General features: G+C 37.3%; 1 protein-coding gene across 3 annotated transcripts in view; it reads left to right on the top strand.

The window, feature by feature from the left end:
• KCNIP4 (potassium voltage-gated channel interacting protein 4) overlaps positions 1-27,842 on the top strand; it is a 205,691-nt gene that overhangs the window by 74,262 nt on the left and 103,587 nt on the right. For 2 of the 3 annotated variants that reach the window (XM_062575390.1, XM_062575391.1), the window contains exon 2: positions 3,312-3,381. The exons of the other annotated variant lie outside the window; for it this stretch is intronic. The gene's annotated coding sequence lies outside the window, so the exon portion shown is untranslated. The remainder of the gene's footprint in view (positions 1-3,311; positions 3,382-27,842) is intronic. 3 annotated transcript variants of the gene reach the window in all.

The following is a 27,842-nucleotide window of genomic DNA, read 5'->3' as shown; positions in this document are numbered from 1 at the left end:
AAATGCAGGGACCCCAGTTGCCTAGTGACATGCTCCCTGCTTCTCAAACCCTGGTACCATCCCAGGTGACAGTCTTTAAAACACACAGGCAGACATAATTCCAGAGCAAAGTCAAATTCATTGCATCTGTTGCCAACAGAACATGTTAGAGAGAGCGGTGGGTGAAGGTAATTGATTTCTCGTGGAGCTAGGTTGTGTGTTGTCTGTGGGCTTTGCGGTGGTTTAGTATCTCTGCAAAAGCTTACAGAAGAAACGGTATTGGAGAAAAGGAGATCCTTCTGCTAAAAATCAGTAGCGATAATATAGTTTATTTCTTCTGAGTAGAGAAGGGAATAAGTTTCAGAAAATAACTGAAAGAAACAGACTCAAATTTTTGTACTAGAGGACAACCAAGGAAATATCTGTGAGGTACTAACAGACCCTTGAAGGTCAGCTACTACATGGCAATGAATAGGATTTTCCTTTTTTATTTTTTATTTTTTCTCTCTTCTGTAACAGACTGTGTTTTTAAAACACGTTAGAACACAAAGATTTAGGTTATGTGCCACTAACAAATGAAAATACTTAGTTCTCTGTATTTGTTTTTTACCTTCTGACATTGATTTAATTGATGTTTGTCAAATATTAATAATTTGGGAGGTGGAGGAGAATTAGTTACGGAGTCATCTCTACACTTATTGAAACCAGCTCCTTTCCTTTCTTAATTTGCTTTAACACGTTGTAATAACTGTAATAAGCTGGCACCTTTTATTGGTATACCAAATATTAAAAATTTCTTATGATCATGGTCTTTTGAATGCAGTCTGTTTCTAGTCAGGACTGCTCTTAATAATTGTGTTTTTTGCTCCTGTACTTTATATAATGTGCTACTTAACACCTAATCTTGCTTTCTGGAATGAGAATTATCTGCATGTCCATCTTTTTCAGGGCTACCACTGGAGAAAAATCATTTTCTTGAACTAATAGTGAATATTGAATATAAGCGTTAAATGTAAAATGCAAACAAAAGTGTACAGAGAAATATATTAAAAGATAAGTAATTCATGTTAAATGAGTAAATTTAAGGTACTTCAGTACTTACTAAAAATTAGAATATTTGAGTATACAGACTATAGCCCAATATAAATGATTCTCTCACATCTAGTTAATAAGTTAAATTTAAGATAAAATTAAGTTTGACATATTCAGTCTACATGCTCAGCTAAAAATGTCACTGATTTCACTTGCATTATAGCTGGTAATTCGATCGGGCTGTGTTTTGGGTTTTTTTTTTTTTTTTTTTTTTTTTTTTTTTTTTTTGTTGTGATTCCCCCTCCCCCCAATGCTTTGAACCTTACAAGGACTTTAAATAAAATCAGCACCTGGTCCTATTAGTCTGCTACCCTGTAATCCACATAGTTTCTAAAGATCATTGTAAGACATGACAATAAGACAGCTGTAACATATATATATAGAGAGAGAGAGAGAGAGAGAATGAGACTTAGTGATTGTGATTCTCATTGAAAATTAAAAGTTCTCTTTAACAAAAAGTGTATCTTTTCAGATCTCTAATCCTGTAGTTCTTAATTTCAGGCATTGTCTATGCAGCCAGGCATAGAATTCAGTCTCTGCTTCTATACTTACAGCTTTATTTTCTGTTTATTGGTAAAAGTACCTGAAAGCATGCATGCGTGCCTTGAAACGTTATATCAAGGAAATTACAGTTTGGATTGATGGACAACAAGGTGGTTAAGAAAAATCTGAGAGATGATCAGGCTTGGAGAATAGCAGTTAATGGGTCGTACTCTGGAAGCTGGTAACGTGTGCAGATGCTTCCCAGAAGTAAACTGGGCTTGGGCATGTAGATGGTTGAATCCTAAATAGATGGGTTCAAAGGAGCTTCAGAAACGTAACATTTCATCATAACTATGGGTCTTCCTTCTTGTCTAAGATGAAAAATTATTCAAGAAAATTCTGAAGACACTAACTAGAGTAAAAATATTCTTTCCTGTTTTGTTAAAACTGTGTGGAAAAAATGAATCTTGTAGTAGTTGTGTGAAGAATGCAACAAATAACAATGTGTGAGTTAGAATGCATTTATTTAAAATATAACAAATTTGCAATTAATGTTTCAAATGATTTTGTGGGAACTGAAATTAAAAATAATACAATTACTGGGCAAAATACTACTATAATATTTTTTGTCTAGTAATTACCTCTATCAGTGAGATTATAGCAGTATTCATGCTTTTTAAAATGGTAGATGCTCAAGAACTTTTCAAATTCTAACTTTGTGAGGGCATGATTGAAGCAATGTCAAAAACAGTATGCAATGCTGAATTAGCAGTGTGTTTTAAGATAGATAGTACTCCTCTGAAGTTATAGAATGCAACTTGTTCATTCTCCTAGGCTTCTCAAGGTATTTTTTGATCAGTATTGTGTAACGTAGGAGAGAGGGTTTTTCCTTATAGGAACATGAAGAGTACAACATCATTTATTACCTTTAGTTCTTTTTTGACTGCAATCAGCTCTTATTTAGCCATGGTTTTGGCACACACAATCTGTGATGCAGTACACAATCACTATTTTTGCTGGGATAATTTTTTTTTATCAGCAATATTCCTGTCCCGTTAGCTGTACAGCATTCTAAGTATTTTTCTCTGGCATGGTTATATGCAGTTTACAGTATTCTATAACTGAACTGTATCAGAGTTGTGAATTTCTATAACATTTATTTTCCAGGATTTTTTGAAAACATGATCTTTACCCACAAAGTGTTATAAAAACGAATAAGTTTTTGGTACGCACTGTGGTATAATATAATGGAGCAGTGATTGCTTGTGGTAGCCTGTGGCAATAGGAAATCATATTTGTCTCCTTGAAACTCTTTTTTCAAATATAATCACAGATTATATAAGCACTGAGATTAATATAAGCACCGAGCACCTTCCCCTTCTTTGCCAAGTTTCACCTCAATGCACTACAGACAGGAACAAAAGTTAAGATGAAAAAGAATTTCTTATAACTTAAAATAAAAAAATTGGTATATACTGTCTCCTACTTTGATTTTTGAGTAGATAGGCAACAGATAAACTCAACACTTTCAAGAAAATATGTTAAGGTATATTAAGAATGAGTTTAAGTGTAGAATAGGTGTAATAGGAAAATTCAAAATATGCTAATTAAAGAGATTAGCTAAAATATTTTGTCGATTTCTAGTGTCCTTTTCTCTGGAGGTTTTACTTCTTCGGCAATATTGTTTGTGTAAATACTATATCCATCCAGCTTTGCATGAGATCTATCAGTGCAAGTCGTGTTATGCTGCATTACAGAGTATAGAAGAGGAGCCAAGATGCTGACGTTCATGTTTTCGTTGGTCTGTGACTTGTGACGTTACCTTGGGTGAGTTGCCTGACAAGGCTTTTCCTTCCCCTTGTGAGCAGCATGCACCACTTTGTCTCTAACAGTAAAGTGAAGCCTAACTAAGATTTAGATTTATGACCCATTAGATACTCTGCTCTGAACGAGGGCAGCACTGATTTCTGAGTAGTTAGTGTGTTACATACCTGCACATTAGATGGCTTGCTAACTTATTTGAGTAGTCCTCCTCTTCACTTGATGTTCAAAAAATGTTCTTGAAATATGTGAATGTTATAAAGTGCTATATTTGTTCATTTGTTAGCAAAATGAAAGTATAAAACAAATTTCAGTGAATTTTGGGTTGTTTTTTTTTCTCTTCAGACCTGATAGCTGATTTAGAATGTGTCATAGAGGCTCAAGCAAGAGAATAAGTAAAAAACACATTTAGGTTGTTTCTCAATAATTTTTGCCCAGATATTATTACCAGTCTCTTTCTCTATAGTCAGTGTTGTCGTATTGGTTGTAATGTTCTATAATATCTATCTTTAGTTGGAGAATACAAAATAGCTAATAGAAGTAGCTACTTTATTTTGAGTTATTTTGGCCTTGGTTTACTTAATCAGATTGAAAAGAAGTGCTATTATGCTATTGTTGTTCTGAAGAATGGCTATTAGGGACAAGTTACTGCACCTTACTAAAAGGCCAGCTGGGGGTCCCAGGCCGTATGTGGTCTCATAGGTTTTTGCATCTGAGACATTATTCTTTTACAGCCAAAACCAGGCCGCTTCCTGCATTCAGTGTTCTCTTCCTCATTAAAATAAAATCCTTCTTCTGCATAAGAAGAAAGCTAATTATTCAGGGTTTCAATTTCTTAGGTTTCCATATGAGAGAAAATTAGTTTTTCAATAGTTTGTGGCTATTAGTGCAGTTATTTCGCACTGACGTCAAGAGTGCTGGTGCTGGAAAGTGTATGTAGGGAAATATCTTCTTCTCTTTTCTTCAAAAGCTTGACTTTGGAGGAGGAAAAAAAAAAAGAGAAAATTGCCTGGTGCATTGGAATGGGTAATACTTAGGAAGGAGAACAAAAAGTATTTATTGTTATTCTACCATAAATGTAGTTGATACTGTGTTTTGTATTTTTCAAGGAAAATGTGATAAGAACAGCAAACTTTCCCATTCTTTGAGATCAAGACAAAACAAATCTAATACTGCACTAGTTACTAGCCTTGTTGGCTCATTAATGAGTTAATGAATGCTTTTGAAAAGTCTGAGCAAAACATAAACTGTATTTTTATCATTTTCAGCTGGGCTGTTTGACTTTTGTAACATCCAGTGAAAGGGAAATTCTATTGATTTACTTCTTCCAAAGATCTGTACCTACAGAATACTGTCTCACCATGACCTCTGCATCTTCACTGCTCAAGAGATTTATTAAAAAAAGCCAGCATGAAACAGCTCATGTAGCACTTTTTCAAGGTTAGTTTAGTCATGGCTGTTGTAGCTATAGTCCACTTTGAAAAATCATTCTACAAGCTTGAGAAAACAAAACCTGTAGTAATTTGCCAAACCGTGTAGTTAGTCCTAGAAATATCATCACTTCTTCATTGCCAACATTCCCCCCAGGTTTACTGAAACATGTTGGATGTGTGCCTCTGAGTGTGGGAAAACTTAAGGATATGCTTTTTTGACAGTCTGCAAATAATAGGAAAGTTAAAATGTTGATATTTTGTTGCTTTTGTTTTGCCTGTGAACACCCAGATACTAAGAATTAAGCTTTATCATAGTAGACATTGTATAAACATAATTAAAAATACTTCCAAGGTCTGATTATTATGCACTGGTCCTTTCAGGGTTTTTGTTTGTTTTTCTTTGTAGCTTTCTCAAAGCCATAGATGATAAATGTGAAATACTGGAAGAGGATAAAGTAACTTTTCTAAGATCGTAAGTTAGATCAGTGGAAGAAAGACAATAATCACAATAATTCAGACTAGGTCTCAGAACTTTTTGGTAGGAGCAGGGAGGTAAAGCAGCATAGCTTTCATTTTTACAGATCAGAAAACTAAGAGAAGCGGTAAAATGTCTTTTCAAAGTTGCCCAGAATTCCTGAGGGACAAATATGAAGAGAGCCTGAGTCTCCAAGCATACTCGGACCACTCTGCTCATTAAGCAGTTAAAATTTGCCTTTTTTACTAAAGGCACATATTTGAAACTTAAAACAGCAAATAAGTTTTGTAAGGGAATTTTTATTTTTTTCCAATAAATCTGCAAGGGAATTTTCAAGCTGTGTACTGTATTTTGTGATCTGTAATGCAGTCATAAGCTTTAAGGCCACATTACTGTTGTGCTCTTGAACTCAGCCTCCTTTTTTGCCAGATATCCTTTGATAGCATGTTTTTTTCCATTTTTTTTTTCCAAGAAATAGCTATTGAAAAGACAAGTGAATTGGATATAGCATTATTTGTATCGAGCTTTACAGTAATATGCTTCTCAAGCAGCAGCCACCTTCTCCAGGAAGACAAAGATACTCATGGGGCCTCAGCAAGTTTTGGAATGGTTCAAAGAGGCTCCCTACATCTCCAGCCACGGAAGCAAATCCTTTAATTTTGTCTGTGCCTGGAAAGCTTTTGTGCAGAGGGTGTCTAGTTCCTGCCTGACAGTTCTCAGAGTTGAATCTTTTCAATTGTTTTACTAATAATTTTACTAGTTTCTTGGAGCTAATTGGAGTCTGACCAGCTGTTTTGTTACAGTAACTCTCAGCGGCAGAGTCTCCTGGTAAGTCATAAGGTTCAAGAGAGATTTTTTGCCATCGTTAACACCTTCCCGAGGAAGAGGAGGTTACCAGTTTCTTTCCTATCTGCCCTTAGTCCCCAGTTCCAGGAGGCCACTGCTAAAGCCATGTTTGCTTTCCTTTCCCAAAATATTGAGGCAGCGGTGACAGAGCAGATAGCAGATCATCTGCAGTTTCTTAGACATTTTCCATTCTTGTTTTAGTGTGATTTGTGTGTTCTTCATTTAAATCAGATTAGTTTATATGGATAATAAAACTCAAACGTACTAATCTGTCTGAATTTATCTGAAATTTTCAGTATCACTGAGCACACTTTTTGGCATATTGAAGTTAGAGAAAATCATCTCATCTTTTGGGCAACTGCTCTTCTTTTTTTTCACGCACATGTGGGATAAGTTGCTCCTCTAATAAACTACAGAGTCCTGCCGGCAGCCCTCTCTAATAATGCATTAGCTTTTCCAGCTATCCAACAGAAAAGTGCTGGGATGAAATTGTATCTCATCTAAGATAGCGCTGAGCTAATGCTACTGCATTGCAACAGAATCATGGCAGTATTTCAGAAATGTCTTTTCTTTTAAAACAAAACAAAACCTTATTCCATCTCTTTGTTGAAATAAAAGTTACTATTTCAATTGGCTACACATTGATCGTAACACTGCAGAAATATTAAACAAAAATGTAGTCTCAGAAATCTTTGTAATTGATTTGATTCAATAATCAATTCAAAGCCTAGAAGAGACACATACTTTTTTTATTATTGCTGTGGGGAAGAAGATACCCTTTACTTCTTTACAAAGCTTCAAGCACTCTCTAACAAGTCTGTTTGTAAATCTTGTATTTCTTGCTGTCAAGATATCATCCAATCTGCTTCAGAGGCTCCCTAGTCAATCAGATAACTTCTGTTTGCAACTGCTTTTATAAAGCATGTAAATTATGCAATATACCAGGAAGAGACTATTCCTTAATGTGAAATTATTTAATTATGCGAGATGCATACTATAGCCTGTATAACAAATCTTTAGGGGAAAAGCAAAGTTTAGTTAGGAAATAGGACTCAAAAAAAGTTTAAGAATTAATAATAAACAGTACAATTTGAACTTGTTTATAGAAAGTTAACAAGCGATCAGCATTGTAACACTTAAAAGATCATTCAAGAGATAAATGGCAATGCAGAAGTGCATCAGCTAAATCATTAATACCATGCAGGAAGGTACGGGGTAGAAGGCACAAGGATTATCGTATATTTCAAGTTTTGTCCATGTTTAGAGATACACCTTGGATTTGAGTGGTAATCTTACAAACTAGAAAAGCTTCTAATGATAATCAAAGGTGAATTCACACAGCTTGTGAGCATGCAGAAAAGCAACTAACATACTGTGCGAGGGGCGTATGACAAAAACATGGAGGTTGGTTGGTTTGCATAGAGCTTTTTTGTTTTTTGGGAGGGAGGTTGTTTGTTTTTAGAATTTGTATATGTTGCTGGATTCAGTCTTTACATTGGGTGAAAATGTGAATTTAGTAGAAACAATAGCAAAGTTATCGTGGATATCATTGCCATCAGAAATTCACCCACTTTCTTCCAAGACTTTCTTGGTATATTCTGAAACATGAAACAAATGCTGTCCCTGACTGATTACTCACACTTTTTAAACGTTAGTTTGGAATAAATTTGGCCTTTCCTGTCTTGTCTCATATAATGAAAGCTTATTTCTTAGGCATATCTTAGTGCCCTCTTCAGTTTTGAGGAAACAAAGCAGATAAGTTGTAAAGCTCTAAGTGTGGTGCCCATAGTGAGAATGCTGAAACTGCCTTTTAGCAAAAAGCCGTATTTGGAAGCGTTGATTATGCTGAAGAACAGCATGCCAAACATGCAATATTTGTTTGTTTTATCTGCTTTCAAAACAGCTCTGCTGACAGTAATCCTGTTTCTCCAGCTCTGCAGCCCAGTATGGAACTTACCACAGTGAGGATGAACCGCACAGGCAGGATGTGTCTGAGATGGGACTCGAAATGATTTATTCTTTATGAATGTGTGCATGTCGGCTTACTGTGAGATACCCATCAATTCTCCTGGAGCAAAGGAATTTAATAATATAATGCAGCTAAATAGCTGCAAAAGGTTTTCAAAAAAAATATGTTAATCCCCGTGATTTTTCTGTTGATAAAATATATTACTCATTTTTATGCATGTTTCATTCTTTAGTGATGGATTTTAATACAGAAGATGCAATGTGAATGTACAGGACAAATATTATGAATGTTCATTCATCTTTTTTGAACTCTTCTACTGAATAAGACAGTGAAAACTATTTAGGAGTGTATTATTATTTGGGAGTGCAATTGATATTATGCAGCAGCAGAAAGCCTGTAACTGTCTGTGTAGGGAGATGCTGTTGCTTTAGCAGCTGGAGGTTAATGCACTCAAATATATGTGAATTAATAATGTATGAATGTGGGTTATAGGTATAACAGTAGTAAGAACTTGAAGAAGGAGAAAAGATCATTTGAAACTTTGCACAGGTCGAAATTGATTCAGTGTTTGTACAGTAGGTGGTCAGGGTAGGATTTTTTTTTCCCTCCAAAACACTGTGATCAAGTAATGCCTCATGCAGTTTTAGACAGTTTTGCAGTATGCTTTCTGGAATCACACAGAGGGAGGCACTCCAAAACATTACAGTGAATAAGCTTTCCTGCTCTATTTATCATGCTGGATTCTGTGCATAAATAACTGTACTAGGGAAGAGAAATAATAGCTTAATAAAACACACAGTGGTGCACACCAAGTGTGCTTGTAGATTGAATCTTAATGACTCAAAATTCCAGCTGATCAGACAGTGTCTCGTGAATGTGCTTTGGTACAGCAGCTGTGCCCGGGGCTCTGCAAGAACGCTGCTGGTTGAAAGTCAGGGGCTTCTCGTTACTGTACAGTTGGATTTCCGAGCAGAAGGCAGAGAGACTGTATCAACACCAGCAAGCAATGCAGTCAGAAGTGGCTTGGCAGATTTAAGCATCTGCAGGTTCTGTCTTTACGCTTGGTGCAGTTCAGGGATTTTCGCTTCTGTGTAAATTTAGCCTAGCTCCCCAGACTGAACAGGCTCACCACACGTGGTCTGAAGTGGACACAAGGACTAAGCGCTGTTCTGGATTCTTATGCCCTCCTTAGAGGGTGCATCATGTCTGGTGTATGCCTGGAGCAGAGCTTCCAGGTGGGGTTGACTCCAGAAGGAATCTAGTTCACACGTGTCAAAATTACTCTGTGCTTCTAGCCAACACATGGTTACTGGGAATAATTGTGGGATTTCTTTCGAAATGGCGCTTCTGCTCCAAAACAAAATGCTAATTTAGCTGTAGTGAGAGTTAGACCCTTGTGCTAAGTTAGACCCTAAGACGAATTCTTAGTTCCAGAATTCTACTTGTGTATTAACACATTATGTCTAAACCGTAATTTTATACTTTGGACACAATAGGTAGCTGGTTATGGTTGTAAAGGTAAGAAAGCACTTCTGGCTACAAAATGTGTGTGTGTACATGTATCAGTGTATAAACACGCTCCAATCCTCATGACCTTTTTCAGTCTTTCTAAGATTTCTCCTGCATTTTCAGTTCTCTATGCCTTTTTCTCCTGAAAGGAGATAAAGCTGAACTGGTAAAGGTAAAGAAAATAGCAGCACAAGAACATTTGAACATACTGAACAGCTTCCGTTTTGGGCTTGATGAAGGAGAATGTATTTTATATCCTAAAAAAGGCTTAATGAGGGGGACTTGTTAGAGGTCTGTAAAATCCAAATTGCTTTGGAGAAGGTAAAAAAAAAAAAAAAAAAAAGAAAAAAAAAGAAAGAAAAGAAACAATTTCTTGGGGATATCAGATATGACTCCACACATAAAACAAAAGCAAGGAAGTGGTTCTGGGCACAGTACATAATTGTCTGACAATAACATAAGAGTATTAGCTGTATATGTAGTTGATAACAGCCACCTTAAAAAATAGTTCTTTTTCAACATAACATACAGTTCTTTGCTCGAGTAACATATAGTTTCTTTGCTTTAGTAAATATTATTACAGTAATTATTATGAATTTTCAACATCTTTTTAATCAAATTTTAACATCACAGATGATTTATGTGTTAGTCTTATGTTCACTAGCTGTGTATGAATTGTGAACAACTGATTTATGATCAAAAAAAAGAAAAAAGAAGTAAGAGACAGGAGAGAGAAAGAAGGGATAAATGAGTGGATTTGGTCCTCAGGAATCCACAGGGTTGTCTGAAATTCTGCATTTACATGAATTTGGAACAACTGAATGAGGGGGAAAAAAAGGAAATCACAGAAACCACTAGTTCAAGCATGCAGATGCACAAACATATTCTTTCAAAATTATGTAAAACCTTTATCCCTATGTATGTATGTATGCTGAGATAAAATCAGGCATGTTACACAGAAAAGTAGGTGATTTTTACCAATTTTGGCACAGATGTAATAATAGCTTTTGAATATTGCGAAATGAAAATAAGTATTCTGCAGTGAGCAACAGTCTTCATAGAGAGTTAAACCAACTTTGTTTGGAAGGTAAAATGTTTTTATCAGTTAAAGTCACAAATCTACCACTCTGTACCAGCTAAACAGCCTGTTTCTATTTCAAGCCCATTGATAGTTTGGATCTCTTTCTGCATGTTATAGGCTCAACTTCTGGGTTTTGAAGAGTGGAGTTTTACATATGTAAGTCCTTTGTAGGTAGCTTGTGTGTATATATATATGTATGTGTGTGTATATATATACATATATATATATAGCACAGCTGTACTGAACCAAATGGAGGGTTACGTGTCACCAAGTGCACTGTTTGGCAGCTTGACATTTAGTAAATGCCAAGTTAAGAGGCGTTTGGAAACCTCAGCACTAATACCAGGAGCATCTTGCTTTGCCATTATAATTACTGGTCCTATTTGTATCACAATAGGCCCAAAAGATGTATCTGGATAAATGTCTGATTTAAGACTTCTTAGAGGTAGTTTATCCATTTAGGATTCAAAACGCTAACCTCCTCTGTAAGCGTGATCCCTAAGACGAGAAGGTCGTGGTAAATCTTCCTTGCACAGCCGTAGCAGTGAGAACTAGGATTGTGGGACCGAAAAGAATGAGCAAGATGCAGCCTGATTTTGTAGCCTGGCAAAAAAGACGACTACTCCCTGGGCTGAAGCCCTAGGCTTTTGTTGGTCTTTATTGTTTGCTGTACCTTTTCCATGTGAGACTACTCGGATGGAAGGAAAAAGGAGAGTTTGAAACAATCTGAAACCTAGGCCAGAGAACCCAAAATTCTGGTAAATGCAGGAAGCCTGCTTTCTCTTGTCATAAATGTAATAAATACAACATGACTTATCAAAGTGGTAGTTTGAGTATACTTTTATGTAATCAAAATATAAGTTACTTAATGTGTTATTCAATATTCTAAGACATTAAGGGTTTTAAGAAATATTAACTGTATCCATTCATTATATTATTTTTCATTAATTGTGTAAAAGAACTAAATTGGTTATGCTTGAATGTAATATAACTAATGAAACAAATTCAGTATCTGTTGTAAATGAACACTACAACAAAAAAAGAATCTCTTTATTGTACATTTTTCCCCGCTTGCTTTAATTACTTACTAAAGTGATAATCTGTTAAACATATCAAACATATAGACCCAAATTTTTTAAATTAAAAGCAGCAAACCTCTTGTTCTTTTGTTTAATTCCTATAGGCAGCAATGGGTTGAGTTAATTAAAAGGACAAAATTACGACTAAGATAAGATAAACAAAAAACAAAAAAACCTCAACAAGCAAAACTGAAAGTAAAAGTGGCATTAGATACTGCTGATGGAACTGTAAGCATTCACAGGTGGATATAAATGATAAAAGAGAAATAACTTAATGGCTTTCCTAAAAATGATCTGAAATCACTTTTCAAATATTAAAAAATTCAAGCCTTATAGCTGAATGTTTTTTTTTTTTTTTTTTTTTTTTTTTTTTTCTGAGAGCAAGAAGATTTACAAAAAATTAATTACCTACTCTAATACCATATTTTTTGGCAAAGATGGGCTTCAGCTCCTGCTCTCACCTCTTGACCATGCATAATTTAAGAAAGGGCTTTAGGTAGATGTCTATTACATGTGAAATCTCTATGTGTAGAAAATATTAGTTGAAGCATGTAAATAAGGTGAATATTTGCATGTTCACCTTATCCCTAGTATAGCTCTGACTAGATATGTCTCAGTCCAAAAAGCCTCAAACGTGAGAAAACATGGCATTTGAAACTAGTTTTACAACACTTATCTTTTCGCATATTCTATCCTTTGTCCTGGAAAGCTCATAGCACGCTAAAATTTAGAATAATAATAATTATCCTATGCACGTGGAGGCTGTGTCATTTCTATATTGTACTGCATTCACAGCCTTTACAACCTACCAGTGTAATAGTGTTCTTCAACTATTCTTTTTTGAATAGTAATATGAGATTATTAATGTTAATGTACATAAATAGAATCTACAAATAGCAGAGCTTTTGTCAAAGTGTCTAGATTCCTCCTTTTCATTAGCAGCATCTCCGAGTGGATATAACACAGCCCCAGGTTCTGTTCCCAACTGTCTGTCCTGTCACTTATACCCCTGAATGTGGATTTTTTGGGGCCTCAGCTTTTTATTCTATAAAAGAGAGAGAACAACATGACCTCACTTTCAAACCTTTTTGTGTGGTAAAGGTGAGAAGCGTGGTATAAGAGATTAATATTCACTAATTATTTTAATTGCTATTGTTGTCAGGAAATGAATTCTTCCACTTATTTTTCTTTCTCTTTAAAGCTTTCAGTGTAATTTTTTAAGATATGCAGAAAATATCTATCAAGTTAATGTCACAGCTGGTAAGATTTGTTGTTGTCCCTATCCCTGTATGCCCCAAATAATCCTGGTATTGAACTTCGGAGGAATGAAACTTGGCTTTGCTCTCTTCCCAAACCATTAGTAGTGCCCTTTAGTTCACCTCCTCCTTTGGCATCAGTGCCACCTACTTTTCATGCTCCAAAACGTATAGTGGGCAGGCAATACAGAAAATTCTTTCTGGTAACTTAAAGTACATATTCAAGTTTCATTATCTTCGGTACGTCTTGAGGACATGCTGCTTCAGTGCTGTCCTGGAGAAAGATGATATCCTGAAGCAGAGCTGTTCTCATTAGCTTGGTGTAATGAAGAATATTAAATACTATAATCTAAAAAACCCTGTGAACCTTTAGGATAATGTGCTATTAACATACTCCATAATTTCATTTATCTAGTATAATACTAAATCAGTGGGGACAAGGACTACATAGAGTACATATTAATCAATGTATTGGTATAACCTCCCTTTGCAGTTCTACCTTTAAGGCCACAGCAGTATCACACACTGAACTGGCACAGATCTGAAGCACTGAAGACCATGCCCATTTACTTAAAGAGTTTTTAAATAATATAAATCATAAAATGAACTAAACAAATATTTTCTAACATGAGAAAAAGAGGGACTCTTGTCATCCTTTTCTTTTTTCTTTTTTTAATACTGTCTGAAGTACCTGAGAGTTAGCTCATATTAGCTAATCTAATTTAGCATCCTGAATTAAGAAAACCACTAGCAAGGAACGGGCATTGGTATGTTCCATCTGCATTTCAGCACTCTACACCAAGATTGGGATTAACATAAATGAGATACAGTGCACCTGACTGAGACCTGTTAGTCATCTTGAGCTTGTGTAACTGTGTAATTTGTACTACCTTTTAAAATGCTGACAAAGACATTAAAATCATATGGGTATATAAATGCTGACAAAGACATTAAAATCATATGGGTATATACCCCTTTTAGTATCAATAGAAATTATTACTTTGTACTTCATGCTTTAAATCTACAGAGATTCAAAAAATATAAATAAAGTAGAAAGCACAATATATCACTAGAAGAGATTTTTTTTTGTTTTTTGGAAGAAGCCTTCATATATTTGGTTTATATTTCATTTTCACTTGGAAAAGGAAAAACAAATTTTGAAAGAATAAGTTGGACAGACTATGAAAAAGTATCTGTTTCAAAACACAGGATAATGGCAACCCTTCCCCCCTCCCGCCCCTGGGAAGTGACCCTAGTCATCAGGTAGCATAAATCCGAATGATTTCGATCTCAGAAATCTTCTGGTGATATTCTTTACCTTCAAGAGTGCTACAAACATTTCCGCTCTGAATTGTTTGTCTTGATGCTATCTTCCTTAACTGCATGTTGCTCTCAGCTCATTCGCATAACATTGTTTATTGCCTTTACGGTAATGTTAGAGCTTCCATTATTATATTTAATGATGCTGTTATGTTCTATCTAAATTACTCAGTCAAAAATTTGCAGTGCTGAAATCATACAATCATCCTGCATTTTCCTTTTTTCTTCTTACAAGCTCATTTTTCTTTCTTTTTATTTTTGCATTTTGTGGCTCTTTGTCTTCCTTTTCCTCCCTGTCATTTGTTACTGACTGCTTGATTTGATCTACCCATATTGTAACTATTGCAAACCTAAAGGTTGTATTTCCTAATTTTATGTTTGATGCTGGAAACAGCATTGCTTCCATCAATCCATTGGATATAATATCACTATGATGTTATATATGTAAGATTGAAAGAGACAAGAATACAGGTTCTTTTTTTTTCCCGCTATCTGTGAGCTCGGTGATTATGGGCAGAAGCAGTTCTCTGCACTCAGCGTAGCATTCAACACAACAGCTTGCTACGGACAAAAGCAACCCCCATAATAGCAGGTGGCAATCATGATCAAAACTAATTTGCTGTTGCAGTACCATACTCTCAGAATTTACAAACTGGAAGTGGCATATTATGACACAGCTGTATTGCAAATAGCCTGGTAGAGATTGCAATGTACAGATCGAGATATAAAACCACTCTTTAATTTTGCTTACTTTGCTTTATTAAGTTAAAATAGACGAGGCCAGGGTGAACCTTCTTAGAATTTTGTAACTTCACTACAGAAATTCCAGCTTCCAAGTGAAGAGAAAGCCTTACTTTCTTCTGCTTTGTATGGCAACATTTTAATTTCAAGAGTGATTTTCAGACTCTGTTACTAGCATTTCCTCTTTATAGAACCATGGACACAAACCAAAGCAGTGACAGACAAGAGCTCCACTTTTGAGAAATTAATGTTTTTTTGTCTGCCTTTTTAGGCAGATTGATTATTTTTGTTATTGTTGCAAAGACACCTAAAAAAAAAGCCCTTAAAATTATGGGAGGGTCAATATTTTTCTTTACTGGAAAATGGTAAAGTCTAAAGTCAGAGATTATTCAGAAGAAAAATAGAATCACTTTTTGTTTGATTTGCAGGAATAACCTTCTTTTTAAAGGTAGATCTTGACATTCATTGATTGCTTTAAAGTTTTCAGCCTGTACTGTTTTGGTGTGGCCTTTCTGGCACACGCAAGTCAAATTATAGCTCCATCAAGCATCCTGAGTACAAAATGCAGATTTTATCAAATCGAGATATCTTGTTTGAGAGCTACGTTTATTTTGCATCCTCTTGAAATGGACAGGTTTTCTTGTAGGAGGTCTTGACTAGTTTTTGGTACTGTGACAAGACTTGTTACTTGGTAGCCATTTCAGTGGGCTTTTATGACCACAACAATTTTAGTTTTCAGTAAGGATGAGCTCCTTCCCTTCCACCTCAGCTGTGCAACTTCCATAAAGATAACGTGCCATCGGGATGATTCTGCGCCCATAAGAGGATTAAGTGCAGGCTGCCCAGAACACAGGAAATTGTCCTTCCATCAATCTTCTCAATTTCATCATATTCCAAAGAGAAAACATGTCATAACGCACATATTTACCAGCCAGTTCTGACAGCCAAATGCTGTACTTGTACTGATTATTTTGGATGTAAAGGAAAGGAGATTTCATATCCTTCCATACAGAAGTGGCTAAGATGTGTATTTTAGACACATGTCCATACAGCAGAAATCCATGCTCTAAAATCAGACGTCGCTCCTTCAGACTTGTGGCAAATCTAATAATTGGCCACTTTTAGAAAGGTAAAAGAAGCTGTTCAAAAAGTAAGACATGTCTGAGCATTGGGCCCTTTTCACAAATAGATGTTATTCTGATAATTAAAAAAAAAAAAACTACACTAACATCTTTTACCTATCTATTATATATAAATTACTGATAAGAGCAACAGTGATATTATGCAGGATCTTGAGTAGAAGACTTTTTATTTTTGTTCTGGGTTGGTTGTTTGGATAGCAGAAAGGAGTAAGGCACTTTTCTAATAATGTGAAAACCGAAAAAACCCTAACAACTTCTCTCTCTTTTGTGAAATATCTCCCTATTTATATCTGTGCAAGTTTGTTGATTTATGTGTTGTTGCCTATATATGAATAGAGTTTAATTAAACTGATTAGGTAAATCTTAGATTTATGTGCTTGGTGGGCTGGTTGTCTGGAGGAAAATCAGAATTGAATCAACTTAGAAGTAGGAGGTTTTACTTCTAATTTTCTTTTTCTTGTAAGATTCCTCTGTATTGCAGCTGTGTGAAAATGAGTATTGACTGTATAAAGTGAGTGATGTATTTCACCAATACTTTCAGAGTAATTCTAGAATGGTGAGCACCACCTGTTTTTTTTTATAATAAAAATAAGATCACCAAATATGATAAAATTGTGTGCTCATCCTTAGCTTGAGCTAATCCTCCAAAGATTTTTACAGCTGAACTATTTGAATTTTGTTCTCTGCTTCACTTTTGTCATATTTTTCTTTTCCTTTCCTTTGGTCTAGTTTTGTAAGGAAGCATAACTGGCTTGTGTTAGCAATGGATTTTGATGAAGCACAAGCAGAACGGGTGTGTGTCTGGTCAGTTTGGTGTGTCCACAGTTGTGCAGAATGGCAAACCACAGTGTGTTTTCTTTCCTTTTTTTTTTTTTTTATTTATTTTTTTTCTAGTAGCAGGAAAAGGCTTTATTTTAATCAATCATGATCTGCTAACAGATGATAATACACTGGTTGAGGGGGAGAGGGTGGAGGTAGAAGGAAAAAGCTGCTGGTCAGGCTGCATAATGAAGATTTTGCTTCCATAGACTTCAAAAACAGACTGGTCCAGGCTGTTCATTTTAAATTGATTTGCAGCTGGAGGGGGGAAATTAACAGGTTTTAGCACGTGCAAAAAGTCTCTGTTCTGTAGTGTACTGCAAGCACAACTAAAGCTACTACAGCTGCAAGGCAGCGACTGCTGTGAGTTCTAAAGCAAAAAGTAAACAGCAGATGAGAGATGGCAGACTGAAAGTGCCATAATGTTTTATGGACCTAAGTTCTTGAGACTTTTCAGTGCAAAAAAAATACAAATCTTGTTTGGCATTTATTCTAAGACTGGGTAGCATTCAAAAAATTAAAAATGTATCAACTCCGTCTGTCATGGTGTGTGCAAATGGATTGCCAGTGACGCTCAATGGGTATTTTGTGTTCCTCTTATACAGATAGTTACTGGTTAATATGACTTAGATCTCTGTTCTCAATGACAGGCCTTCATGGCATATTTCTGTGCAAATTAACAGTTACTTTAAAGTACAGTATCTTTTCCATAACTCTTCTATTAAATTTATCAGTAGTCCCTGTGGAATCTTTGGTGCTGTAGAAGATGCATTATTTTTACGTTTTTTATTGAAACAATAGAGAGTAAAGGTGGATGAGCAACTGAAAGGTCACTTATTCCGGTGTTTCTTGTCCTGCTTTCTCTGCCCCTTCCCATTACTCTCACTGCACCTTCTACATTGCTGAAGCCATTCATGGTCCATCCTGCTGCCCTGTTCCTCACCTGTATCTTCTGTTTGGATTTGCTGCTGTCCTCTTCTGCTGACCTCTTCCCAGAAGTGCTGTCATCTCCCTTTCTGCCCACTTTTAGGTCACTGCTCTCTACTTCTGCCCTTCTCTTTCATTGGCCAGGCTCAGCCTGGATCTTTGCTGCTGCCTCCTTGTTCCCCACTTTGGGATGACAGCACCTTTTTGCTCTTCCTTACCTCTACATGTGGCACCTGCAGTGTGCAGCCAAGGTGACTTTCTGTGCTAATGGTGAAGCTACTACCTTTCATCTGCAGTGTCAGGGAGCAGCAAGGGGCGAGGGCTGAGGGCTGGGAGCCACGGCAAGCAGATGGTGGCAGTGGCCTCCCTGGCAGGGCTTAATCCCTTGGGACCCGAGCGAGGCTGGTGACACAACTCAGGTTCAGCCAAGAGTTCAGGTGGCCAGAGAGGCCCATGGGACAAGGCAGAGAAGGCAAGTCTGCAAGTCAGGGTTGGCGTGCTGAGCAAGGGGGCATGGCCCGGCACCAGTACGATTGCAGTGGAGCCAGGCAGGGAGCAAGGGCGAGATCCTCTGTGCAAACGCTCTGGGGACAGAGGAGGCGCTCCAGCCTCTGCCATGTATGTCCTTGGATCACAGGTCTGAATTAAGGACGACTTTCAAGGTTTTCTTCAATAGATTTTCAAGTTTTCTGTTTGCTATGAAATAGTGATTCAATGTTGAATCACATTTTTTTGCAAGTTTAAAAAATGTATTTTAGCACAGATGCATACAGGTTTTAGATGCCAGATACATGTTTACCTACTGTCACTCTACATCTTTAACATGCGCTTCCGTTGGTACTTCAATGAAATAAACTATTATAAATATCCTAGTTCGTTTCGGTTGAAGTACAGGATTACAGAAAGAGATGTAAAGGACCTAGAGAGGTTATCTAGTTCATCCATGCCTAGAAGGAGTCAAAATTCAGGATGCATCAGTATTTTGATTTTTTTTCCAGGTCTTGATTCTAATAAACTTTTCAGCTGTTTGACATACATTTCTTTGTGCAGATTTTGACTTTGCTTAAGAAAAATAACAATCTTTTCCTCATTCATCAGCATAAAGGTGATGTTTTCAAATTTTTAGATCCTTGTTACTGCAGTACAGTGTTATTATTTAAGTAAAGGATTTTACTAATTTTGCCCTACAGCAAAAGGCTAATTTTACCAAGTGGATCTTCAAAATACAAAAATCTTGCATCTCCTTACAGAAATCACTGTCTTTATAAGTGAAATATAGAAAAATAGATTGCTTATTAGCACTTACCCTTTCTGACAGATTGTTCTGGAGAGTAGAAGTGAATAGTTTACAAGATCCTCTGTTAAGGAAAAAAAAATCTATCGCATACTTTTTACTTAAATTGTCAAAACTGCAATTTAACCAAAGTTAACTACAACCAGCATTGGGGGGGGGGGGGACCAAATTATGCCCAGAATTGAGTCCAGCGTCCAGTTCTAAATGATTGCTAACCCCATCTGATTTTCATTGGTAATTGAAGTCATTTCAACTACTGGTAGCCTTTTTTCCCACAGTAATCTGCATTTTTTTCTGAGGTACAGTGAGGTTCTGCTCCATTGTTTGGAAGGAAATCCCGAGGTTCCTGTAGCAGAACTGATTTTTCATTCCTTGTGTTTTTAATTTCAAAGAGAGCTGAGGTATCTTGCTGGTCCTGGTGTGTCTAGGCAAACTGTGAAGCAGCCATCCCTTTGTCCATCACCTTCAAAACATGGATCTCCTTAGGTCTGTCCCTGGCGTGAGGCTTCCTCCTCTTCCTCCTTCCTGCAGCACCTCAGAGCCTCACTGAAGCAGTAAGAATTCTTTATTTACCCTGTCACAGGGTAAAAATGAGCAGACACACACATCTAGATTTTGCACAGTGTTTCTGAAATATCCCTAGTTTTACTTAGTGGATAAAGTTTACGGAATACAGACTGTTAGAGCTTCAGGCATGCAAAAGATAGCCAGACTAGTTTGTCCCATCCGTAAGGATCTGTTCACATCTAGGTAAAAAGGCAGGATCTCCCTATCATGCTTGATGCCTGAATGCTACAGTTCTGGTAAAGAGAGTATTCTGTTTCACGACCATAGAAGCTTTAATTCTCTTTTTGGTTTGTGTTGCTGCTAAAACAGGCCACCCTGCAGCAAACGTGTGCTCAGCCACTCGGCGTTTCCTATGCTAAAGCTCTCCGTGCTCTTTGCCCTATCTCCCCATTAGCACTTTTTAGTCATCATCATTGCCTTTTTGTTGTCTTGTTGGACTTTTCCATTCTTTTCACCATTCTTTATATTATTCACTCTTCTTTCTGCTGGTTTGCAGTTATAAGAGAGCAGCAGAGAACCCTTGCTTGTTGAATGCATGCCAAGACAGTCTAATCGGACCAAGAAATAGGAGAAAATCATTGACAGAAGTTTTTGAAAATGCATGCATTTTTTTACTGAATAAGTGAATAACATGAAGCAGAATTCATCTCCCATACAGAAGGATTCCCCAGATCATTATACATTGTCACTGAATGAAAATCCGTTCAGGGCAACATTTGCTGTTAGCTCTTCACTGACTTTTTTTCTCTGATCTTGGTATATGTATTGTAGTTAACCTACCAGTGTCTGGGTTTCCTCAGGTACATTTAATGATGTATAATAGCAGTTTCCATTTAAAGATTGACTTTTCTTATGTGTTAAAATTCAAGCACTTGCGTAGAAATTTTTTAAAACTTATTGGTTCATAGGCAAGGCTTTTCCAAATACTCTTGTATGTATTGTGGTTTGGATGGGAAGAAACTACTGCATGTGCTCAAACCGTTCAACTATTTTGGAGTTTTTCTCCACTAAACTACACTGAAAGAGTTTTATGGTTCTTAAGTTATTAATACTGTTAAGAAGCTTCTTTGCAGCTCAGAACTTCCCATACTCTGCTAAATGGAAGCTTCAATTCAACTAATAGAGCAGCAAGTATTCCTTAACCTCTACTGCAGTTGCAAGCAATTAAAAATCAAACAACCTCATAGCAGGGAAGGAGCAGGACAGCTGTTGTGTTCTCTTAGCTTGAGACTCAGAGCAGGTATCACATATCTGTTTTGGTATGCTAGAAAGTGTAATTTATTAGGAAGAAGAATACACTTTAATTCATTAACAGAATTTACCAGCTGGCTAAAAAGCACATGATATAAACATAACCCCTCCCTATAGCTGGAGTCCAACTGGGAAACTTTAAGGAATATCATTCAAAGGTAAAAGTTCTATAAACATGTCCTGTATACATAAACCAAGAAAGCAAATAAGAATTTATTGTAAAGCACGATAAGAATATGAAACCACACCAAATTGTGATGTTTGCTATGCATGCGTGTGGGCTCTCGACCTTGTTGAATCCCACGCAGCGGGGGGTGCTGCTATTACCTGCTTGGGTAATACTTTTCTTCATGTATATGCGGTAGTACAGTAAGTCTTGACTTTGTCTTGCAAAATCTGTGGGCTGGCCATGTTAGCTAAAGCCTGGTCAGGATTTGTTTCCGTGCTTACCTGGTTGCACATCACCAGAATTGGGCTCTTGTCCTCTTTCTGAGCACACGTGGGATTACTGATCTGCAACCGCAAGACTCTTGTCTGCAAAGCATCTTGAGGACAAAGGCCGATTTCATTCCCCCCTCCCCTTTTCCACTCTTTTCCCTCCTTGTCTTCTTCCCCCCTCTTTTCTTCCCCTTTTCCCCTTCTTTTTTTTTTTTTAATTATTTTCTTCTGGCTTAATCTCTGGAAGCTCATGCAGCATCAGACAAGCACGAAAGCCAGTGCAAGGGAAGGGACGACTTGCTAGGGACTGTGGGACGGGGCAACAAACTGTCAGACCTGCTCATGCTGCTCGGCACCAGCAGCCTAATTGCTCTCCAGGGTATCAGACAGTTGCTGGAGTGAAAGGCAATGTGTGTTACTGTCGCTAGTAACGACGATTTCCAAGACTAAGTTTGGAAATGTTCCTAAAACAAACAGTAGCAGTGTGAGAATGGGCTGAAATTGGGGCACAGGCTTAGGGTGCCTCGGCTGCAATGGGAGGGGGGGGGAAGGAGGGATTGGGTTTTATTTGCTTTTGAGTAATAAATGAGACAAAATGCTAATAGTATTTCAGTGTGATGACCATATTGATGAAATACTAAGTGTGTGGTACAATATCATTGTTTGATCTTGCTCATGACTAATTGAGCTCCACCTAAAAACTTAGTGAGTAAATTATTTCTATGTAACTGTATTGCCTACTTGGAGTGAGTTCGGAGAAGAGTAGCATTAGTGGGAAGCTAGGGAGATTACTGCTGAGAAGATGAGAGAGATGAAAATGCAAATACTGGTCCGCAGGTGATTAGTGGGGGAAGTAACTCCTGAGGTATTCGAGGTAGTAACAGCAACAAACAAATTCTGGGCCTTAAAAATGGCTGAAAATGGCTCTACAGTCCCCTCTTTGCCAGCTCTGGACCATGCTTTGAAACCGTTGATTTAACGTGGAGGAGGATACGCAGGTGCCCGCTTTGTGGGGTAGAGGCATGGCCTGTTGCACGTGAAAACGAACGTCTCTCAGCCCCCGCAAATCTGCTGTGAGTAATGCGGTACCCGCCGCTCAGCGCCGTGACCACGGAGGGTGTCGAGGCTGGGACGAGCCCTGCGAAGCCAGGACGCGTGGAAGGAGCTCATCCCTGCCGTGGTATTTAACACAGCCAAAAGCGGTTTTGTTGGAGGTGCCAGATGGTGTGTTTCTGCCTTCTTGCTGCGTCTGCATGCCAGAAGAAAAGCTCCGTAGGCAAAGCAGTGCCTCCTCGGGGTGGGGAGCACCGGCCCTTCCCGACACCTCAGTGCGAGCAAGACATTGCGAGTTCGTCTCCTCCTGCAAGGGCTGGAAGAGTGCCAGAACAGCAAAACTGCTGGAACAGACGTAGCCCCTCATTTTATGCTGCAAGTATCCTCAAATATCGCTGTAGCCGTAAACTGTGATGGAGCTGTAAGTCGAGGCGGGTTGCATCAGGAACTGAGAAACTTCATCAAGTTATGCTGCATCTTCCAACCCTCTCTCAACTAATGACTTTTTTTCCGCCTCTCTCTCTCTTTTGAAAGAATTAGCATGCAGTTCACAAAACCCGTAGGCTTCCCGAGGAGCTGCGCCCGTTCTGAGCCCGATGGTGCCCAGTGCTGTATCATTAGTGCTCTGCCTCGCTTACGCTGTGGGTGGGAGAGGTGGCCGTGGGCACTTTTAGAAGCCCCTGAGATTTGTGATTGTAAGAAACAATAGTTCACAAACAAATGATGAGGAGTAATTCTGAATGTTGGATTATTGTGAATGGTTATGTTACAGGTGTGTAGTCAAATCGGCGCATTTGTTAAATTTATTCCAAGTTTTATTATATATAGTTAAGGGACAGAATTCTCACTGCAGGGTTTTTATGCAGCAGCTCTATAATAAGTGTTAATTCGTCCTAGCTCATCTTTACAGGACAGATACACTTGTCTTTTAACAAGTATGTCAAATGTAGAAATATGTCAGCCACTTTAGACTCCATTTGTAATAATTTCCTGTTGCTATGGAAATACAACATTTCACCTTTTTAAAAGCCAAAATGAAAAATTTATTGTATATTTATTGTGCCTGTGATATTTTAAATGAGAGAAAGACAGGTATATCACAAGAGGAGTGTTGCAGGGCAGTGATGTTCTTAAGATTGTGTTTAATAATATTTTTTTCTTCAGTTTAGTTGCCAACCCTATACATTGAATCATAGGGAGCCAGCCACACTGGTTTTGAAATAAATGTGTTGCACAGGATACTTTCAGGATTTAAAGATAATAGATGCTTGGTTCTGAAGCTGCAATGGTGAAAATTCTTGTTAATTACTAGAACGTTAGTTTTTACAATTAACATACATAGTTCATTGGTTTTCTCATTCATCCTGGCAGTAAACACCTGTCTGTTCCTGTAGGAACTCATTTGAGGTCATTTAACAGCTGCACAGTCTGAAAAAAAAATGTAGCTTTTTAGATGTATTGAGAAGAATCAATGAATATGTTCATTATTTGCTGAACAGAAATGACTGAATATGGAGTTGAGAAATTTGCTACTTTGCCCCATCATTTCTGCCAGCCTGCTCTGTAGACCTCCCAACAGCTCCTGATTAGGGAATTAAAATGGTTGATAATGATGTCGTCTGCCTCCAATGCATATTTACAAAAATAGGAGTGAGAGAAGAAAATCAGTGGATCAGACACCGCTTTTACTGTGTTCTCTCTCAATGCGAAAAGACTGAAGAAGGTCATACAGAAAAAAGTTAAAATTCTGCTCTAAGGAGGAAAAGCATATCTTAAGTGCAGTGTGACCAAGTAGTTAGAAGAAGGTGGGTCAAGGATATTTGCTCAGATAACACCTCAGGAGAAGGGGTGAGAATTGCAGGTGTACAGGTGAATCATGCCTCAGGCTTGAGCTATCTTAAAAATACTGCCTGTACTCCCGTTCAGGTAGTTCAGAGGTTAGGGAAGAAAGAACTATTTAATTCTAGAGCCAATCTGCAACAAGCTATGGGGTAAGTTTTCTTTCCCTAATTCTCTGCTGGGTTGTTTAACCCAGTCTGAGCTTCATACTAATGCAGCTATGTTACAGCTAATAAAGTAGTTCAGTCCTGCTGGCTTCACATAGTTACATTACACTGTGGTTCTCCATAGACATGCATTTATGCTCACAAACCTGGTAGTGGCAATTTCTCCTACTGCAAGATCAAGAATGATTTAATATAAAAGGAAAAACAGGACAGTAGGCTGAAGACACAGTCATATAATTTAGAGATAATTTAGTTTGCCAAGCAAGCCAGTGGGCTTTGCAGTAAAACAAATCAGAATTTGATTACTTACTACTACTAAATGTAATTTAACCTTGTTTAGGAAAGAAATAGCCTCTCTCTAATCCTTTGCTAAAGCTTTGAAAATGAAAATGTTTCTTTTACTGTTGGTGCTGCTCAGTTTAATTTACAATTCACTTGCACACTAGCTATTTTAAGTATAATTGTATAATGTGCTGTGCTAATTAATTTTATAGAAAGAAAAATGAAACCACCTGTAGTTGCTATGTCACTGGAGGGTTTTGATTATGGTTGTCTTGTGAGATGCTTTTCAGCTCTTGTTTTTAGAGCAGTAGTGGCAGCAGTCCTTTGATTTAGATCAAAGCAACAACAAAAGCTTCTAAGAGCAAGTGAGAGTCAGAAGGTGAAAACAAAGAAAAAATAGTAGTAAAATTCCATACCATAGCCTAGAATCTGACTAGTAGAATGAGGAAATCAACTTTAGACAGTTATAGCGGCAATAATGTTTCAGTGTAATTTACTTCAAAGGAAGAGACCAAACCTTAAAAAACTTGGAAATCTCATTTTCTCCCTTGAATACAAACCAGTGAAATCTTATCTTGCTTGCACAGGTGTCCAAATTTTTCTCTTTCTCAGCCTATGTCCAGTTACAGTCATTGAAGATCTAGGGCACTTAATGTAAATATTAAAGATGATATATTGAGTCTGATAAATTTTATCTGGGGTAATTACACTCTACTTAGCTGTTTATCTAGAGAAAGTTTTCCCATAATTTTGTTGGAGAAGTTATTTAGTAGTGCAATTATTGTGCTCTTTAGTGGCTGCAGCACTGTTGAGATGAACAAAGTGATCTCACATATTAGTCTCTTATTTTTTTTAAGCACTTTATGAAGATTACACGATATTCTGTGATTAGCTGTAACAGACCATGCAGGAGGTGTTGCTTTCAAAAACATGAATTCTGCTACTCTGAATAATTCTTGAAAGAGTTTGCATGATTTAAGTTAATTGCTTCTCCAGGTCCCCAAAATGTTTTCTACTGGGCAAAGTTTTCTTCTGCAGATCTAAGATATAAACTTCTCTGTGTAGAAAACTGTAGATTATTGCCTGTGAGCAGATTTCTTGCTGTCTGGTTAATAGGAGGATTAAGAGCCACACAACTTCCTTAAGAAACTCAGATCTGGTATCAACAAGAAATGGAAGATGAGGAGTTCAGCTGACCTGTGCAAAGGTGCCTTGTCTGTGTTTATCTGACAGCTACTTTCTCTGCTGACTGACTGACGTTTCCCTCTGGAAAAGAGAGTGCAGGAAGAAGGGCAGCTAATTAATACCTCCAAATTTTGTTTCTATTTCTAACACATCAGCAGGCTCCCTTTCCAGCTACGTTTGGGGAAAAAAATCAAATAGGTTCTGATGAACTATTACTGCTACCAATTAAGAGGGTTTTTTTCCCCCTTAAATTAGTTATAACGCTGAGCAGATTTCATCGTTTAAGGAAAACATAATTCAAGCTAGTTAATGAGTAATATATCCTCACCTTGAAAACTGTGTTCAGGTTTTGTCAGCCCCATTTTAAAATAGACAACAGCAAATTCAGAATGTGTGCACAAAAGAGCAATGAGAATGATTACAGGTGAGAAAAGATTTTTCTCTGAGGAAGGCCTGTTTTACATGCAGATGTTAAAATATACTGAAAAAATACTTAATATACATAAAATACTTAAATGTATTGGAATCAATTAGGCATTCCTATTTCTTCATTCTCATGTACTGAATCCAGAAAAAAAAAATGAAAAGGGAAGACTAAGACTAAGCACTAAGATAAGAATTGTTATAAATAACAAATTTACAGTTTTAATGCCTTCTGAGTGCTAAGGTAAGAATTGATAATAATAAGTTTAAAGACATTAAAAGAAAATACAAATGTCCTAATTTTGCTATGTTAATTACAGTGGTAGGTTGTAGTTAAAAGGTAAAAGTTTACTGGAATTAAAATAGATTAATAATGTATATGAAAGATAGATAATACCAGATAATTTTGAAAGAACTGTATAATGACATAAAATTAAGGGAAACTTCATACCTAATACACTCATCACAGAATTATTAGTGAGCTATTTTTAGAATTTCAAAACAGTTTATTCTTAATTGCGCAATTCATAGCATCATATAACGTTAGTCTCGAGCATTTTTGTACTTCTTGTTATGTGTTAAATTAAGGGGAATATTGTTTGTTCTGAAATGGCAGATCTTATCTGCTGTCAATTCTGACATTATTAAAATTCTGCATCTAAGATTTATAAGTAATTTGAATTTTTTTTTTTCTGAAGAAGTAGGGGAAGAATTTGCAAAGTGTAGGTATTCTGCAGGCACTCAGCAATCAGATTTAGAAGTTACTTTGTACATAATACTCTGACATATTTAATGTTCTTTATTTTATATTCATTGTATTCCATATGTAAATCATTCCATATAAAATGGTCAGAGGAGTCAATAATTAATCAGGATTGCTCATGGAAAAACTTTGTATCTGGACCCTAAAATGGGCTTGCTCTTGTAGAGCCTGCTACTCTGGCAGATCTACGCGATCCTGTGCAGAACTGCTTGAAGATTGGCGCTTCAGGGGAGAAAACGCCCCCGTGCCCCTGACCACGATCCTCTCCATCCCTCGAGGAGTACGGCGAGGTTTGCCATGCCTCCGCAGAGGACTCGGCCTCGTGCTCCAGCACGTTCTCCCCGTGCTTTGTGACAGGGCAGAGCAGCCTGACGCTACGCGCGCGTGTATCGCTAATCTGGGAGCGCTCCGTACTGGAGTGTAGCTGCCGACACGATGATGCTTTCCTGTGGTGTTACGGCCCGGGGAACCCACAGTCTGGTGGTGCCTGCATCCCAGGCAAACGAGACAGGTTCTGCTTTGAATCTCCCTTATTGAGAAGAATTCAAGGCCACGGGAGCACGCACTGGTTAGTTGTAATAGCTTCTAATAATGCTGCTAATTTTTTT

The sequence above is a fragment of the Rhea pennata genome, chromosome 4 (assembly GCF_028389875.1).
Source record: "Rhea pennata isolate bPtePen1 chromosome 4, bPtePen1.pri, whole genome shotgun sequence".
Taxonomy (NCBI): domain Eukaryota; kingdom Metazoa; phylum Chordata; class Aves; order Rheiformes; family Rheidae; genus Rhea; species Rhea pennata.
This window is presented reverse-complemented; position numbering and strand designations above follow the sequence as displayed.